This window comes from Pollicipes pollicipes, unplaced genomic scaffold (assembly GCF_011947565.3).
Source record: "Pollicipes pollicipes isolate AB1234 unplaced genomic scaffold, Ppol_2.1 Scaffold_1397;HRSCAF=1633_pilon_pilon_pilon, whole genome shotgun sequence".
Taxonomy (NCBI): Eukaryota; Metazoa; Arthropoda; class Thecostraca; order Pollicipedomorpha; family Pollicipedidae; genus Pollicipes; species Pollicipes pollicipes.
The window spans coordinates 20,377-35,046 of record NW_023595933.1 but is presented as its reverse complement, the minus strand read 5'-3'; the positions used below and the strand labels follow the sequence as shown (position 1 = coordinate 35,046).

Below are 14,670 nucleotides of genomic sequence, written 5' to 3'. Positions count from 1 at the left end.
AAAAAACCTGTGGATTGCGATCTGATAGCGTGAGGACGCGCGATACTTGCTCCCTTGTTTCATCCTGTTATCTCCGCTTCTAGAAACATGTGGTGTTCTGTTCAGAGCTGTGACACCGTTGTTTCTGTTGCGTGATAGTTCCTTAGATGCAAGTTTTATGTGCTCCTTCCCTTTTATCTAGCCATCTTTGTACACCGACACCTACGCCTGTCGCGTTCCTTCGCGCGGCGTGTTACCTTCGTAACCCAGGGCAACGACGAGCGGGCGGAGTCATGGTGCCGGCCAAGGACAACGCATCTTCTGCGACAGCGGATTATAGTTGGATTCAGACGGGGGCGGCGTTCCTCCTTATAAGATTCCTTTGTCCCATCGAGTCCTGCAGGAAAGACAGTCCTTTCAAGGTCTGGGACGAAATTCACGATCTTCTGCGAACGAGTGTAGCTCAGGTCACGGCAGTGAGGAGCGGTGACCTCCTTCTGGAAACCAGGGACGCAGGTCAAACTCGAACCATCTTGGCATGGCCATCACTCGGGGGCTGAGAGGTACGTGTCACCCCAGCAGACAAACCTAACCAGGTGGAAGCGGTGGTCTACGCTCCGGGTTAGGCGGGGGACTCTGCGAGAATAATCCTGGAGGAGAGTGCGTCGCAGGAAGCAACGGCAGTAACCCGTTTCCCGTCGAGAACTGAGCGCCCCCACCCCCTGCTTAAGGTCCGCTTCGGGCTGCCGCAACTCCCTGCGCATCTACATGCAACCTACACGTGGTATGAGGTCCGCCCGCACACACCCGCTGCCCCGCCGCTGTAGTCGATGGCCTGCAATATGGGCCCGTCAAGGGCGTGTGCAGGACTCTCTCGCAGAGATGTGCACGGTGTGCCGGGAAACACCCTTCCATGGGATGGGCCACCCCCCCACCCCACGCCGTGCGGCATGTCAGAGTCCGCACCCGCTGGCCTATCCCGCATGCCCGGTTTGGAAGGAGAAAATTTGAGACGCTGCGAGCCGCAGCGCCCCGGGTGACCCCTCCTGGGTGTGAGCTGGAGTAGTGGCCGGAACTCCTAACGCGGTAAGCTGCGCGTGACCCACCAGGAACCCACTCATCCCCTCGTATAAACCGCCAGCAACCACCCACGGCAAAGACGATGCCCGTGGCCGGGAACGGTACATGGGGGCCGCCACCGCCATGCACGACAGGCAGTAAGCCGCTGCCCAGAGCATCACGGACCACCAGCACCAAAAGCGGCCTGCTGAAAACAATTTTCTTGAAGGAGTTCACCTTTTTTAGAAGGGGAAAAATCTCCACCGGGAGCATTCTACGCGCAGCACGCAGCGAACACGATCAGCTCGCGTTAGCAGAATTGCCCAGCTTTGAAATCATGAAACCCAAACGACGTCTTTAGCACCAAAGACGATGAGGAGGAGGGGGGGGGGGGGGGGGGATTGTGATTATTGATTTCGTGGTTTGGGCCATTGCTACTCGTAATGCTGGTATGATAGAATGACTATCATTTTCACAAAATTACCACGCAACAATGTTAAAAATTTCGGCAAGAAACCAGCAACTTGGTTTGCGTGATAGACCGCAGAAGATTACTAAGATGCACTAAAAGGGCGAACTAGTCACGAAATCACAGCCATACGAACAACCAAAAAATTTGTCCCAGTTATTCACGTTTGGGTCTGAAATTTTCTGCTGGTACACTTAACGTTCACACATACCGTAATTTCGATCATATATCTCATAACTTACGGTCCATCGCACACTTACCGTAAAGGCATGTACCCTCTCACCTTGTTATTGCAGTTCTTGCATCACCTATATTATTTTCGACTAGCGAAACTTGAACTGATATTTCAAATGGACAACACGTGCACGGGGCCGTTAATGCCGGTTGAGCTAAAGCACCTCCAGCGATCCCAAGGAAATGGACCAAGTCTCGGAAACCGAGAACCGAAGCCAAGCCCGCGTTTTCTGTATAGTACATATTCGTTTACTGGCGCAGAGCACCTCAAACACGAGTCCTTATCATGCGATTCGCACTTAGTAGAAATAAACATATTGTGCCGACAATGCCGTTTGAGCTACAACACTTCGGTTCAATGAATAAGAGTCATGCATTCCAGTGAGATGTTGCATCATGTTCCGCGGACGGGCTGCAGAGGCACCCTCTTAAAGTAGTGCACCTCTTGCATTAGTCCAGTTGGCGAGATCTGAAAACCACCCGGGCACCCAAGTACAATCCCTATCGAGATAGTACTCTCGTGTGTGAGGTGCACTGCGCTTATAAACGTACATATACCCTACCGAAAACGTTGGCTTTGCTTCGGTCTTCAGTTTGCGGGACTTGGCTCATTTCCTTAGGATTGCTGTTGACATATTATTTCGGTAGAGTATGTCTTTGGATGTCAGAGCGGTTTTCAGGTCTTGCCAACTGAAATTGTATAAGAGGTGCACAAGAGGTGCGCTTTAAGAGGATGTTACTACGGTCCGTCCGCACGACATGTTGGCAACATCTCACGGCAATGCATGAGTCATATTCATTGAAACGAAGCGTTGTAGCCCAGCCGACATCGTCGGCACCATGTTTTTTTATTTTTAATAAGCGTGAATGACATTATCCGGACTCGTGTGTGAGATGCGCTGCGCCAATAAATGAGTATGTGCTTGGCATGTTATCTCGGTAATGTATTTGGATGTCGGGGTGCTTTTTGGCTCTCGCCAATTGGTATTATATATGAGGTGCGCTACGTACTACAATCTTCGAAGTGTGCCAGAAGCCCCGGCCACTGTGCACAACGATATGCTTAAGCATCTGCCGCCTCGCGTGCTTAGTGGTCTATCACTGGTCTTTAGTTAGATTTGGACCAGAGGTGAATTTCGAGCTTCTTGGCGAGAAACTACTGTTGCGCATCTTTTAAAACCGCGTAACCTGATTTTTGGAGCATCATGACATTTTTACAAGCGCACAGTGAGGTCTTAGAAAGAATCGCACCACAGTAGATCATCTTTTAGTTATTGACACCGCAATTCGCGTGGGATTTTTTATAAATTTGACCCGAACCTCTTGAATGGATGGATTTCTGGGATCAGTGCTCACGCTAAGCAGTGCTTGTTGTGTGAGCCCTGACCCCCCACCACCCGATCGCGCAATGCAGTCAACGGCAGAATTTAGTGGCGACAGCTTAACGTGCTGCAATGCTCGGCACGGTTCCGTCCTGCCCTCTGACATCAACTGACCTTTAGCGCGACCGCTGCCACCGGCCGCAAGCCATACCTGTCAAGGCCAAATAGCGAGCGCCCCTAAAACGACTCGAACCCACCCTGCCACGGGTGAGATGATCGGAAGGCAGGCGCTCTAACCAACTGAGCCACCGGAACGGACAAATTTGATTTGAAGCCAACCAACACGTCAGACGCTGCCTTCTTGACATAGATGCCCCTCTGCTACCACGAGGCGTTATGACATTCTTGTCAAGCTATATAGGTACGGTGTACGCGGTGATCAGGACACTTTTCTTCAAAACTTTTTAGATGACCGGTATTTCCGTGTCCGTGTTGGGAACGCACTTTCTGGGAGGCACCCTCAAGTTGATGGTATGCCCCAAGATGGTGTTGCCCTTTTTGTTGATGGTCTTACATTTGGACTAGTTCAGCAAGAGCTTCATCGATGGGGCGGCATCTCCAGTTAGCTGTGGACAGAACCGAAAAGTGGAGCGCCATAAACGGGTTCAGGTTTTCTAACAGACTGTAGCAAGACTGTAGCCATGCATTTTTGTCGTAGTCGGCAATGCGGTAATATGCTTATCCGTCTGTGTGGTCAACGCATCTCAAACGGATCCTGTGGCTAGATATCTTGGGGTATACTCTGACCGGCGACTAACGTATAAAGTACATCTTAAAACGCAACGCGAAGGCCGTTTTCAATCTGTTGAACACACTAAAATGCGTTTCGCGCACATCGTATGGGGGAGATAGAAGCACGCTTTTGCTTTTGTGTCGAACAATCATACGTTCTAGGCTGGACTATGCCTGTTTTATTTATGAAAGCGCGTGTGAGTCCACCAAACGCGTCCCTGGACACTGTCCCTCACACTGGTTTACGTGTTATCACATGGGCGTTCCGCACATTCATCTGCCGCGAACCTCATGTGGAATCACACGAGCCGCCATTGTCAGCGGGAAGAAAAATGCTCGGTATGCGTTATGCACTTAGCTGCGACAGTTCCCCTCCCATCCGGCATATAACGCGGTTTTTCCCGGCCTGCTGTGCGTTATCTTTGCAGCACGCCTCGGGTACAGGCTGTGATCTTTGACCAGCGAATACAAGTCTTGCTGCGGGGAAGCGAAATTTCCATTCTAAGGTTTGAAGCGGGTAGATCATCTGTCCCTCCTCCCTGGCGTTTGAACTCGCCATTAATAGATATGTCTTTGGGCGAAGAGAAAAAGAATGTCGTCTTGCCAGATGTAATGAGATCGAGGGCACTTGAGTGTATGGCGTCATATGACGGCTACACACTTACACGGATGGATCTTAAAACTTCTGGCGGTGTGGGTTGTGCGTTTGTGAGTCTGAGGTCTTTTTATCCATCATGTCCCCTTGTACAGGATATTTTAGGACGTCCGACCAACGGGATCAGGCCCGAAAGAAAGCCATCTTGTGTTGGATCCCCAGTCTCATTGGAATCGCCGGCGACGAGGGTGGCTGGCACGGCTGCAAAGCGGCAGAGCTGGCTCCATGTGGTGGCGATCTCTGTCTATTCCTGCTAGATATTTTTTCCTGCACTTAAAACCTTTCTGCGGAACGAGTGGTGCAGCGTTTATTGGGATGGGACGAAATGAAAATAAGCTCAGAGCAATAAAACCCAACTGGGTCAGTGGTTATCCTGTTATCCTGGGTATCCTGTACCTGTTATCGCAAAGTTCGGCAAGAAGAGGTGGTGCTCTGCAGACTGCGTATGGGCACACACATTCAACTCACGGCTATCTGTTGCCAGGAGCCGATCAACCTATCTGCCAGCGATGTGGTGCTGTTCTCACCGTTCGCCATGTGCTCACATCGTGTCCGCGCCTCGTGGAAGAAAGTCAACGTTACTTTGGGCAGTGTGACTCTCCCCTGACGCCCTGTGACATTTTAGGGGACAACTCGCGCTTTTTTTGAATCTCAACAGGTCTTTTCATTCCTCAAACATTTCAACTTCGGGACTCTTTACACGGCCCATTAGTTCGGTAAAACAAAACTCGTTATGGGCGCCAAATGATCACTGCGGTCGGTGCGCCCGAAAACACCAGCAAACATTAACAACCGCCTTCCGAACACGCACTGAAGGAGAAACGGAGACCTTGTGTAAGGTGTCAGAGAACACCTATGTGCCAGTCGGAGAATGTTTGCGTAGTTTGGCGAGCGCCGCTTAGAGGCCTTCGCATTCCTCTCCTCCTGCCCCAGGCGCCCCTTGCGAGGGATGCGGCTGCGGGGGCCAGGAGAGGACAGAGTAACAAGGAGAAGACTCAGAGAGCCGCCGGCGCGGGGACGGATGCACCGGCGGGACGGACTGTGTGGAGTACCTGTGACGAGTGTGAAATACAGAAGTGGCTTTGGATGTACCGTGTTTACCAGTGAGCCAGAGGCGAGACACCAGAACAGCGCTTACACTTCTGCGCTGTGGACTTCATTGCTGTCTCCCAGCTGCAGCTTCGAAAAGTCGCTGAGCATGCAGAGGATGAGGACGAGTGCGACTCTCGGCGACATCATCAAGTGCGGCTGGCCGGACGACAAGGCACGACTGCCCGCCGAGGCCCTGCCATGCTTTAACACCAGGGGCGAGCTGTCCATCGACGATGGTATCATCTGGCCAGGAGGGAGGTGTGTCACACCACCAACTCTGAGGAAGAACATAAAAGGACGTCTACACCTCACCCTCATGGGACGCGGCACTCTGTTGCGTCGAGCAAGGGGCCGTCGCCTACTGGCCTGACATAGAAACATAACTCCAAGAGCTCTCTAAATGCGCCATATGCACGTCTCATTCAACCAAGTAGCAGAAAGAGCCGTTGGCGTTAGCCTCGAAACTGCCGAGAAGACCATAGGAAATCGTAGCTGCGGGCATCATCACGTTCTGTGGCCAGATTATCTGCGCGCGGTGGACTACCTCTCGAGCTCATTTCGAGGTAGACGAGCTCGTGGAAAGACTGAGGGAGACGTCATTGCCGTCTTCAAAACACTTTACGAGATACTAATCCCGGAAGTTGTAATCTCAGACAACAACCCGTTCGGAGCGCACGAATTCAACGGTTGCAGAGACCTGCACTTAAAGACATCCGACGTCCCAAGGTACCTACAAGCCAACGGCAAGGCGGAAAATGCTGTCAAGACAACCAAACACCTGATGCAGAAAGCGCGCAAGACGAACACCGATGCGAATATCGTGCTCCTGAGTGGCGCAGCATGCCGTTCGAAGGCAGACAAGCGTCTCCGGCGCAGCTGATGTTTGGAAGACAAAGCGGACACTGCTGCCAGCTGCTCTCCAGTTTGCTGACCTCTTCAGCTCCGTCGCACCAAGAGGCGGCGGGCTTTACGCCAGACGAAGGGAAGCAGGCACACGGCTATAGCAGAGCCGCCAAGCCACTACCGCCGCTGAGTGCAAGCGACGTAGTCACTGTTTTTTAACAGATCACGGGGCGTGGTCCTCAGGAAGTTAGCAGAGCGTTTTAGACCTCGTGAGGTCATCACACCAGCACCAGAGTCGGCGCCATCTCAGCCACTCAGTTGCTGCACAACAACAGCCTCCCGAGCCGATGCAGCCGACGGATGGTACGGTCATTGCCGACGCCAGCCGATCACCACTCGATCCGGCCGGGTGACCAGACTCCCCGCCTGCCTGAAGGACTGCAACTAAGGAGAGGCGATGTGTCGGGTTTGTGATCTGTCACTCGTGACATCACCTGTGATACAACGTGTTGTTACTCTTAACTCCGTTTTCCATGTAATTTTGTTGGCGTTCCTTCCCGGCTAGATAATAGAAGCATGTTGCAGTCAGTCCACGAGTGTGTGCTGTGACAAGAAGCACACCCACCGACAGGAACTGTTGCAGGCTTATGTTACGACGTTGCGTATGTGTATCTAAGAAATATATCTCCTCTAGCCAAGGAGGTATGGACCATGGCTCTTATGACCAGAAGCTGCTTATAAGGGGACCATGAATGAGCCGCGAGACACCCATAACAATTCTTGGTTGCGCACCTAGATCATAATTTTGGATCATTTACTCTTGTCTGTCCAGGCAATTCGCACCACCTGTTAGGGATTTTCAAGCGTGTCGAAACAAAACGGGATTCTGATCATCGCGGCGTTCGGAGAGCGCATAGTCATACAGTCTGAGAACATATAGTCTGTTTTCTAACTTTGGGGTTTAAGTTGTAGATAAATACTTTGCATTGCCCTAGTTGTTTGTTATTGGATGGGTTCCAGTACCAGATATATGCATTTTTTCCGGCGTTTCTGGTTGGTCAAGGAGCTGGCGGTGAATTAGTGCCCGAATCAGTAACCGGCAACAGCCAGCTGACAGCCGATATCTTTGGCGGGCCTTTGTGGCGATCGCGCGTCATGCGCGTCATCACTTCACTTGTGGTTTTCTCTGAGCCGCGTTTGCGGAAAATCGAACTAAAGTTGAGTACGAAACGGATACGAATACTACCAAACACAGTGAGTACAGTTTTGGGGGTTAATTTTTATTGTGACCAGTCGTATCGCCATCTGTTCAATGTCCTTTGCCAGTCCACCTGTCAGGGGGTTTGTCGTCTTGGCTAAGAGGCCGTCGTTGCCTGTGTGTTGATGGTTAACTACCAAATATTGCTCGGCCAGTGTCAAATCTCTCACTGTTGGTTGGTTCTGTTCTATTCCAAGAGGCATTGCACTCGTCAGTGTTGCTTGGTCAAGTGCAAAAATGTTCACTCCAACACAAGTTAATTTGAAAATAAACTTTTGTAAGTACTTGAGAGTGCTTAATTTTGTGTTGGTTCAGTCACAGTCCAGACATTGACATTATAGTTGTGCAAGTATTAAGAAGGTGCACTAGCAGTAATGATCATGTGTAACTGTTGGTAATACATGTCAAAATTTAGCCTCATTGAAAAACACAAAGCCTCCCAATAGGTGAGCAATAGCAGAGTTAGCAGGGTTCATTTTTGTGTAGCACAATCAGCACTACTGATAGTGTTTTCCAGACTTGTATGTGCCAAAGCTGCTTTGTCAAAGATCTCATTCGCAGGATAAATGTTGCTGTTTTCATATTTGCCTTGCAGCACTGTTTCAGGTGAAGTTGTGATCTTTTTACATGCAACTGATGCAGGCATGTATTGTCTTGTTGTGTATATTATTATTTAGCATTGTGCTGAGTAACTTTGCATGCAAATGAAGTATATCAAGTAAACCTTATTTTATAATGAATAATATTTTACCTATTCTATGGCCCAAACAGTGCCTTCAAATTATCAACTAGCAAGAAGTACCATGACAGTTGGGACTGTTGCATCCTGTAAACTGAGGTAGGGTTGATCCATAAGTCAGTATTCAATTGTAGTTAATTAGATGTAGCAACCTTTTCCACCAGCCATGTTAACCACATCCTGGTATTTGATCAAGTAGTATTTCATACTATCTGGAGCAAGAGTCCAGATGTTGATTTTGTGAAAGCCAAACATGCATAATTTATATTGCCAAAGGTTTTGAGTGTAAAGATTTCCCTGGGTAGACAGGGAGATTGACCTTTGGATTTATTCCACACATATCTGGAAAAGTGAGTGATGAAAAGATGGTCTAGCGTGGATGAAGACGTGGATGGTGAGATCAATCGCAATACCTTGGCAGCAGGCTCTCCAGCCTGTCTGCTCATGACCATTTCTTGGGAAGCCAGGGCATGGCTGGTCAGACTTGTGGGTGCTATAGGCAGAGAGAGAGAGAGAGAGAGAGGAGAGGAGAGAGGAGAGAGGAGAGGGAGAGAGAGAGAGAGAGAGAGCGAGAGTGAGAGCGAGAGAGAGGAGAGAGAGAGAGGAGAGAGAGGAGAGGGAGAGGAAGGAGGAGGAGAGGAGGAGAGAGAGAGAGGAGGAGGAGGAGAGGAGGGGAGAGAGAGAGTGAGGAGAGAAGAGAGGAGGAGAGAGAGGAGGAGAGAGAGGAGAGAGGAGAGGGAGAGAGAGCGAGAGGAGAAGGAGGAGAGAAGAGAGAGAGAGAGAGAGAGAGAGAGAGAGGGGAGGAGAGGGCGAGGGCGAGGGGCGAGGGCGAGGGCGAGGGCGAGGGCGAGGGCGGGCGAGGGCGAGGGCGGGGCGAGGGCGAGGGCGAGGGCGAGGCGAGGGCGAGGGCGAGGGCGAGGGCGAGGGCGAGGAGGGCGAGGGCGAGGGCGAGGGCGAGGGCGAGGGCGGGGCGAGGGCGAGGGCGAGGGCGAGGCGAGGGCGAGGGCGAGGGCGAGGGCGAGGGCGAGGGCGAGGGCGGCGAGGGCGAGGGCGAGGGGCGAGGGCGAGGGCGGGGCGAGGGCGAGGGCGAGGGCGAGGGCGGGCGAGGGCGAGGGCGAGGGCGAGGGCGAGGGCGAGGGCGAGGGCGACGAGGGCGAGGGCGGCGAGGGCGAGGGCGAGGTCACATTGTGAGCAAATAAGCACCAAAGCATCAGTTAAGATGCTTTGGGGAATGGGATATCATTGCCAAATTTACCCTGCCATGCCAACAAGTGATGTCCTGTGATATGTGCTGCCCAATTAAATCACTATGCATGGACATGGGTAACACTTTATTATGCTGGCAAACTTCACCATGTCAGCACATCTGGTAGCAGGCATAAGTGCTTTGGTAGCACTCGGCAAGTAGCTATGCAGTAGTTGTGAAAGGCTTTGTTCGGGTTACCTGCTGTTTTTTTGCGGGCTGTACAAAATCCTCCGCGGTGTTTGGTCTACCCTATTTTCGTTATTGAGTTGGCGATGTTTCACGAATCATGTTATTGATGGAATTGATGACTGAAAAACACTAATGTGTGAGAAATCCGCCCGTTGGTTCCGTGATCATGGGACCTTCTTCAGGACCACTGCTTAGTGAAATAGGCTGAAATAGTTCTAAGAGCTTATGTCGACACAGCTGTGGGGCAATTTAATGTTTATGATGTGTGATGTCTGTGTTTCAGTAATGCAATACGATGTGAATGAGGCGCGCGGAGGGCCGGATGAGGGACATTTGTTATGGCGATTCGGCTTTTAAAACACCACGTCGTGAGTCGGATAAACGTAACAAACGCCCTTGCTTTGCAGCTGTGGCAATAACAGTGGAGTGTTATTGTAAGTGTTCTTGCGAGTTGATGGATGGTATGACCTGACGGTACGTTACGGGCGCCCTGACCCGCCTAAGCGTCCCTGGCGACGATTATTACATGGCCTATCATTTCTTTACCTTACGATTGTCCTTTTCAGTTCGTAAGAGCTGTGCGTGTTTCAGTCGGTTCCAAGACCACAGCCTTCCGCCCGCACAGCCGGTACGCCCGTTAGCATTACATTTGCCTCTCCCGCCTGCGGGAAAACTTGCAGTGTCAACTGGCAACTGAGTTAGTACGATCAGAACGGTCAGCCACATCTCAGATCCCACAAAAGCGAGAGAACGGATACGTAAATCACGTGCAGGATTTCAAAGTTTTCTGAAGGATTGATCGTCACTTGAACGCATCGGTAGTAACCATATTGCATGGTTTTAAAGTCGGATTAAATAGGTGTACCTCTGATGTTCAATTACATACCACATACCATGTACCAATACAACAGCATTGGTTCACGAGAGTGGAATGATTGTATCCAGACCAACGATTGGTGTAGGGTTGTTTTTGAACCAGTAGTTCCGCCGGCGAGTCGCTCCAGTTTCGGTTCCGCTATCGAAGCGACAGCGGTTAGAGTTTATCGAGGCAATATCCTCACGTGGTGCGTCTTAGGCGTGATGCTGCAATATGAATAAATTGATGCCAGTTGGGCACACGCTTTCATGATGCGGAAGCCATACTGAGACCGAATGAAGGACCCGCCAGCCCAGACACCTAGGTGATTCGTCACTGCAGCTGTCATTCACTGTACCTATCAAGTGATCAAGGGCTGGATGACAGATTGACTAAGGCATCTGTTGGTAGACGACGAAAATATGGCATTGCGCCATCTAGCCACCGGAGTCGGAAATAGATTGTATTGCAGTGACATCTAGTGGCAGGAATCTCAGCTACTATGACTGCTGCAGGCCATGAACATTGGATTCCATGACTAGAGGGTGCGGGCTTGTATGTCATGAACTTCGTCCATGGGCACGGAGTTGGAGGCATCCTTGATGTTCTGAACGCTGGATGACGTGATTTTGGATGATATGAACTCTTTACACTACGACCTTTGAGGTTTTCATCGTCGGGTGCCGGTAGTGAAGTGGTTGACGCGTCTGCGTTAACCATTACGCGCCTTGGAAACCGGATGCACGGAGTTCGATTCCCCGCGGTGCCCTCCGTTCCTGCCAGGCTGACAGGCAGGCGACGTCATATGGTGTCAGCAGCTGAGGCGTCGTAAAGCCCCAATGGCCAGAGGTTTTGCTGGTTCGCCAGACATATGGTGCAATGGAAGACTGCGTATGTAACACAAATGGGGAGCCTGCAGAGACTGGGCGCAAAATGGCCATTGCCGTTCGACGCGCCCGAAAACACCAATGAACAACAACAGCAAGAGCCTGTAGAGACTGCAACTCCAGAAACGCGCCCGTTTCTGGCTTGATTAACTTTCATATGGCATGTGGTCGTTCCAGACATTGTTTCCACGCAACTTTTTCCATGGTTCTGGGACTATCTGTAGGCTTGCACATGTTGCAGGACCCAATGCATGACCAACATGATACTTCCATAATATTTTATTTTCATCCTGTCGTCAAGTCACGGCGAAATTCATCGCGCAAATGCCGAATCTTAAGATGTAAAATTAGGCGTATTAGAAGAAAAGCCATCCAGTCATTTTCATGTGACAAAGTCTCATGGCCACGTCTAGAAAATGCCCGTGAGGGAAAACCTGTGAACTGACGAAAGGGAGTAGTAGTGTGTCAGTGTGGGTTTCGTGATGCATAGTTTTCGTGCCGTTTGTTTTGCTGTTCTTCATTAAGTTACAGGCCTCAGCCTTGCTTGGTGACCTCGCAAAAATTCCCGAAGCCATGAACTTGGCCACGGCTCCGACCTCTTTCAAAACTGTACAGTTGAACGCGGTTTAAGTTTTTGAACACTTCAAGTTTGCAGCACGTTCACCAGCATCTGAAATATAAATTATGACGACCTGTCGAATGGTCTGTCGTAGAATGGGCCACTCGCAAGGTAAAATCACTCCCGCGTCCAGCGAGCATGCCTCACCTGGTCACACACCTTCGTCGGCTCGATATTCTGCCTGCGTGCGCGGGGCGTCAAATGTGGCGGGCCCGGGCGGCGCGGCCGGCGGCGCTGGCGGCGGCTGACGCCGTCTGTCCTCTGTCGCCAGATGCCCCTGGCGGCGGCCGCCTCGCGCTTTCTGTGCGCGCGCGGCTGCGTGCCGCTGCTGCGCCGCCGGGCCGGCGTCGCTGGCCGTCTGCCTGCGCGCCTCCTTCAGCGACGACGGCTCCCGTCAGACGCCGCCGCCGCCGTCGGCCGCCAACCAGCCGGGCCGGGACGAGGCGCCGGCGCTGGCGCTGCCCGCGCGGAAGGAGGGACGGTCGAGCGACGCCGCCCGAGCAGGCGCGCACCCAGCTGCGCTCGGTGCCGGCCTCCACTGCCAAGGAGCGGCGCGCCACCGACCGCAACTTCATCACGGCCGTGCGCGCGATGGAGGAGTACCTGCTGAAGGTGGGCGACCTGGAGCCGCTGGGCAGCACCCAAGCGACGCTCGCCGTTCGAGACGAGCCGCCGATCCGCGTTTGTACTGGCGCGCCGAGGTAGAACAGCAGGCCATCCCGCAAGTGGTGGCAGTCTGGACCGGCTGAGCGAGGAGAAACAAACGCCGCGAACTCGCCTGGCGCACGCACCAGCAGACGCTCTTCTCGGTCAAGAAGGTGCTCAAGGACTACCGGCGCGGCCAGCGCAACAAAGCCCTACTACACGGTGATCGAGGAGGAGAACCTGAAGGGCTCGTCGAACGTCGTGCTCACCGCCGTCGGCATCAACGCCATCAACGCGCTGGGCAAGGGCGCGGCGTTCGCGGTGACTGGCTCGAGCAGCCTGTTCTCGGAGGACGCTGCACTCGATCGCCGACACTGCCAACCAGGTCATCCTGGCCGTGGGCATCCACAAGTCGGCGCAGCGCGCCAACCTCGACCATCCGTACGGCTACAGCAACGTGCGCCACGTGGCCTCGCTCATCTCGGGCGTCGGCATCTTCTGCCTGGGCAGCGGCGTGGCCTTCTTCCACGGCTTTCACGCGCTGTACGACCCGGCGCCGATGGGCCGACTTCCTGGTCGGGTACTGCGTTGCTGGCGGCGGCGCTCGTGTCCGAAAGCGTGACGCTGACGCTGGCGACGCGCAACATTTTGCGCAACTCGCGCCGCCAGGGTGCTCGTTCTGGCAGTACGTGCGCCAGGGCCGCGACCCCTCCGTCAACGTGGTGCTGCTGGAGGACCTGGCGGCCGTGGTGGGCGTGTTCGTGGCCGGCTCCAGCATGGCGCTGAAGTGCTGTCACCGGCAACATGATGTTCGACGCGTGCGGATCGATGCTGATTGGCGGCCTGCTCGGCACCGTCGCCACGTTCATTATCGTGACAAATTCGCACGCGCTGGTGGGCCAGTCGATCCGCCAGGAGGAGCTGGAGCGCATCAACCTGCGCCTCGAGGAGGACATCATGATCAGGGGCATCCACGACGTCAAGGGCATCGACATGGGCAACGGGCTGGTGCGCTACAAGGCCGAGGTGGACTTTGACGGCCGGGAGCTGACAAAGAAGTACCTGGAGCGACAGGACTCGGACGTGTTGACAGCGGAGGCCAAGCAGCTGACGGGCGACGAGGCGGTGGAGAAGTTCCTGCTGCGCCACGGCGAGGCCATTGTCGACATGATGGGCGCCGAGATAGACAGGATTGAGTCCGACCTGAGGAAGGCATTCCCGCAAATCAGGCACATTGACCTGGAAATACTGTTGTAGACGAGCTGTGATAGCGTGACGCTAGCGGCAGGGGCCGGTAGGGGCCGTCTGATCGTGGCCTTTGTAGCCGTATGACGTGTTACGTATGGCGCTTTAATCTCCCAGCGGCGCCGCGGCCTTGATTCGCCCGCAGCGATGTCGAAGGGCACGGAGGTTCCTGGGACGCTCCTCGCTGTGATTGCGCGTTTTTACGCTCGGACGTATCTCAAGTGGAAGCTTCCAGTCGCGATCGTTATCTCTGGACCCACGCTTAGTCGCATCGCGTGGTTTTTTCTTAGGTAGCTACGCTAACGCGCCCGCACCGGGGCCTCGTGGGCTAGACGCCGTTAACTCAGCACAATACTGCCTGGACCATTCCCGCCTCGCGCCCGGCCCTGGCTTGTGCCCCGCCTGGCTCCTGGTTCTGACGGACTGGGGCTGGAGGCCAGATCTCCCAGGCTCTCCCTGCCTCCTCTGGCGTCGTGGATACCACGCGGAGCGGTCTTCTTCGCCCGCGTGTGACCGGACGTGTGGCGTGGCCCCCGTGACC

At 53.3% G+C, this 14,670-nt stretch overlaps 1 pseudogene; it reads left to right on the top strand.

Moving 5' to 3' along the window:
* The first annotated feature begins 517 nt into the window (after positions 1-517).
* On the top strand, positions 518-14,141 carry LOC119095476 (zinc transporter 9-like; annotated as a pseudogene).
* The last annotated feature ends 529 nt before the right edge of the window (positions 14,142-14,670 follow it).